Source organism: Magallana gigas, chromosome 4 (assembly GCF_963853765.1).
Source record: "Magallana gigas chromosome 4, xbMagGiga1.1, whole genome shotgun sequence".
Classification (NCBI taxonomy): Eukaryota; Metazoa; Mollusca; class Bivalvia; order Ostreida; family Ostreidae; genus Magallana; species Magallana gigas.
The window spans coordinates 24,569,238-24,573,873 of NC_088856.1; the positions used below are offsets into that span (position 1 = coordinate 24,569,238).

The window sequence follows — 4,636 nt, forward strand, 5'->3', positions numbered from 1 at the left end:
AGTTCATTAAACGGCATTATACTTGAAATTCATGAAATTTCGACTGCTCTAATCGAAATATCTGTGTCCCGATTTGTCTAACTATTTCGACATCCGGTTTTCAACTCCATCGCTTGGTACTTGATAAGTTGGTAGGGCTAGTGTTGCTAAGTTTGTGTTTCTTCTGTCCATTTCCAAAGGTAATTCCATTGACTGCAAATCAGTTTCATTTTAAATTTATACGTCTATATATTCTTTAATAACTTCCAAGTGAAAAGCTAGGTAATGAAAAAAAAACCCAACATTTATTCTTGGACCGAATTTTCTCGAAATAGTGAGACCATAGATTTAAGACTGTTTTAATATGCTATGATATTTAACAGAAGTTTAAATATTATACGTAATCTTTGTGATTGCATAAAATTTATGCCTTTATTAGTGGATCATATAACATTGGTACATACAATACAGTTCAGTATTGATAAATATTTACATCCTGTCAGATTTTAAAGAATTTTATAATAAGCAGGGCAATACTTATTTTGAATTAGTTATATCTTTTAAACATAATTTACATAGTTTTCATGACATATTTTTAGGCAAATTAAAGGATGACAGAGCATACCTCTGATGCTGACACTTGTCATTTGAAAAAAAGGCATTTTTGGAAGACATTACCAACATCTGTGGATTATAATTCAATGCAAGAGAAAATCTAGAGTCATTAAACTAATGCAAACATGAATAAATCAGTCTCGAGTAACTTATTATTGAGAATCTGATTTATTTGCTTGGATTGGTTTAGTTAACATCACCCCATACTGTCTGCACTGTGAGTACTGGTATTTTAATAGATTGGTAAAATATTTTAGTAATTTTATATTATGAACAAATGGGATAAAATACCCCATGCATATGTGGGATAATAAATCCCATGACATCTATTTTATGGGATTAAAAACCCTAAACTGTTATTTAAGAAAAAAGTGGGTTTTTAAACCCCACATTATTTTCATGGGGTTTTCTGCCCCATGGGGTTTATTGCAAAACCCCATGGGGTTTGCATGGGGTTTTCTGTGGGGTATTTTTTCCAAACTAAAATCCCATGGGGTTGGAACTTTTAAGTTCAAATATCTAAAAAACTATCTAAAAATGTTTCAATTTTTTTTCCATAAATTTATTTAGAATAAAAAACCCCACCATTTGGTACTAAACTTTGGTCAATAGTGTGTATGGAAAAAGGTGCGCAACGCCGGAAAAATGTCCATTCCGAAGTTGTCCGTCCCACTGTTTAATGCATGGTGCGCGGTATTCAATTTGTCTGCACCGCTTGTTTAAATGGCACAAGCGATTTTCTGGTGTAGTGTGCGATTCAGCAACTAAGTATTTACACCTACATTTGAATTATTTAAAAGTGAGTGAAAACATGTAATTTTTATACCCGCACTTTCTAAAGAAAGTTCGGGTATATTGTTGTTACCCTGTTCCGTCCGTCCGTCCGTCTGTCACGTTTTATTTTCTCAAACTGCTCTTACATCTTATAACCCAGCAAACTGAACTCTTGGAGTTTGATTTGGGGTATCATGTTGTTTTGTAAAAAGGTTTCAAAAATTCTCTGTTAGTCCTGGGGGTCAAATAATTGGTAAAAAATGACGTTTTTTCACAAAAAACCTTCTTCCTCGAACTCCTCCTACATTTTCAACAGTAGACAAATCATCTTTTGGAATATGTTTTAGGGTATCCTATAGATGCGCAATAAGGTATCGGAATTTTCAATTTTGTCCTGGGGGTCATTTAATGGCTGAAAAATGACGTGTTTTTTTTTTTTTACAAAAAAACTGGTTTCAAAAACGTCTTTTTTTTTGGCAGTAGCCAAATGATCTTCTAGAATATGATTGGGGGTGTCATATTGAGGCGTGATCAGGTTCCAGATTTTTTTTTATTAAGGGGATCAGTGGGCAACGAAAAATGACGTTTTTTTTGCAAAAAAAATATGGTTCCCAAAACTCCTCTTACAACTTTTGGAGTAGCTACGTCAGCTCTTGGGATATAATTGGGGCTGTCCTATAGATGTGCAATAAGGTTTTAAAATTTTAAATTTCATCCAGGGAGTCAAATAGTAGCAGAAAATTGACGTTTAACCCTTAAAAAAATTGATCCAAGAGCTCCTCTTATGATTTAATGGATGGACAATCACATCTTGGGATATGATAGGGACTGTTCTATAGATGTGCAGTAAGGTTTTAAAAATTTTAATTCATCCAGGGAGTCAAAAAGTAGCAGAAAATTGACGTTTATCACTTAAAAAAAACATAGATCCTAGAACTCCTTTTATGATTTAATGGATAGACACATCATATCTTGGGATATGATAGGAACTGTTCCATAGATGTGCATTACGGTTTTGAAAAATTAAATTTAACCCTGAGGCCCATTACCTACCGGTACATACCTTTTGATGCCCTTTAAGGATCAAGAATATATATGGTTAAGGGGTGGGGATCTCAACCGTTTTCGAGATATTCGTGCACTTCCTGTTCAAGGGGGGTCATGACCACCCCCGGGGCCCATGACCTACATACCGTTTGATGCCCTTTGACACAAGGAACAAGAATATATATGGTTTAAGGGTGGGGATCTCAACTGTTTTGAAGATATTAAGGGACTTGCTGTTTGAGGGGGTCAGGACCACCCACAGGGCCCATGACCTACATAACATTTGATGCCCCTTGACATCAGAAACATGAATATATATGGTTTAGGGGTCATGATTATAACAGTTTCTGAGATATAGGTAATTTCAAATTCCTGGGGGGTGGGGATGACCCCAGGGGTCAGATCTAATAAACCCTATATATTGCCAGTAACAGCCAATACATGATTATGAAAACCCTATATTATTATCTTTGTCCGTTTTCAAGTTACCATTTACAGTAGAGTCTACGATTCTTCCTACAAGGTTCAATGTTAGATCCCACACCCTTTTGACACCTCCCTCCCCCTCCTCCCCCGAAAAGTGGTTGTCTAACCCAAAATGAGAAAAATCAAACCAGGGTGCACAACTAGATATGCAGGCCTATCATATCCTAGAGTTTTGTACAATTCTGTTCAGCCATCTCTGAGAAACAAGTTCAGAGCAGGAAAGAAGAAAACGAAGGTAAAGAATAATAATACATGTATTAAGAACTGTACAAAAACAATAAATCTCCAAATTTCATTCAGGAGACTTTTAAAATAATAAAGATTAATTAGAGATAGGATCATCAAACATCAATAATTTAAAGATAATTGACATTTTCTGATTCTAAGGGGGTCAGGATGACCCCTTAGGGTCATGACTTACATGCCATAATGATCTGATGCGCCTGCATGACCTAAGGAGGAATAATATCTTTGGATTAAGGTGGGGATCTCAATGGTTTTTATGATATTTAATAATTTCAGGAAGAGCACTTGGGATCATGACCTACATACCATCTTAAATGCCTTGAACAAAGAAACAATAATATAATATGTACATGATATATATGATTGAATTTAAGAACCCAGATATAGATCAATCATCTGTTTTGTAATACTTCCTATGTATATATACATGTACATGTATTAGTTTGTGTTTTGTTCTATACTATTCATGTTCGTGACTGTAGTATGGCTTAGTCTTATTTTAAATTACATTAAAAAATTGCCAAATATATGACTCCCAAACAAACTCAAATATAGAACTGTTCTTCCCCCCCCCCCCTCCCTTGTCGAATGATCTATTAAAATCAAAATATAACTAGGTGTCTAAAAACTTTTATAAACTGGTAAAAAATGTTATTCTTAAAAAAAATTATATTACACCTTGCATAATTGACAAATGATCTATTGAGATATGATCAGAGGTCATATTTCTACCTTGGGATCAATAAGTAGTATTCATTGACAAGTTAAAATTAATAACAATAAATGATTAAAATTACAAATGTTTATACTCCACATTCACACCCCCCCCCCCCCCCCCCCCCCCCCCCCCCCCCGATCTAACCTGGTTATAAAGATTCAGTCTTCTTAATACATTCTTACATGTGTACAGTAGCAAATTTTAAATCATTTCTTGATTGCTTTTTCTCTCGTGATTCACATTAACATTTTGAAAATTGCTGAAGGACGTTGTTTACTCAGGGTTTGAGTTCTCAAATCCGGATTGTGAAAAAGTTCTATCTCATGAGTAAAATTTGTTCTAAACACAAAAGGTATTTATGAAATGAATTATTATTGAAATAACATTAAATATTTTTACTTAGTTATGGAATTAGGCTCAAGGAAAGTTTGACATTTAGCAAAACAGAGGAAATTCGGACTAAATTTTTCAGATTTTGTTTTTCACTAAATTTGTTTTGCTCGTACTTTAATATTCAAAGTTAAGATTTTATTTGTTAGTCAACATAATTTTGCATATTTTCTGTTGGTTTTATCTCACTTTTTCGTTTAGATAATAGTATGGCACATATTACAAAAATATTGAAAAATGCTTAAAAATGATAAAAGACACCATAACTCAAAATTTTGATCATTGACGTAATATAAACTTTATGCAAGCAGAGAAAGGTCAATATACTTAGTTTAATACTATAAATATTTTAGCATTATCATCATTCAGTTTTTTGTTATA

The 4,636-nt window shown here is 33.6% G+C and overlaps 1 long non-coding RNA gene across 2 annotated transcripts; it reads left to right on the forward strand.

The window, feature by feature from the left end:
* Positions 1–1,278, forward strand: LOC117687286 (uncharacterized). Of its 2 annotated transcripts, XR_010713678.1 has the most exons (3): positions 7–179; positions 579–811; positions 1,165–1,278. It is a non-coding gene; the product is annotated as an uncharacterized lncRNA (long non-coding RNA). The 2 variants fall into 2 exon arrangements; XR_010713677.1 differs by lacking the exon at positions 1,165–1,278 and having other exon boundaries at positions 1–179.
* The last annotated feature ends 3,358 nt before the right edge of the window (positions 1,279–4,636 follow it).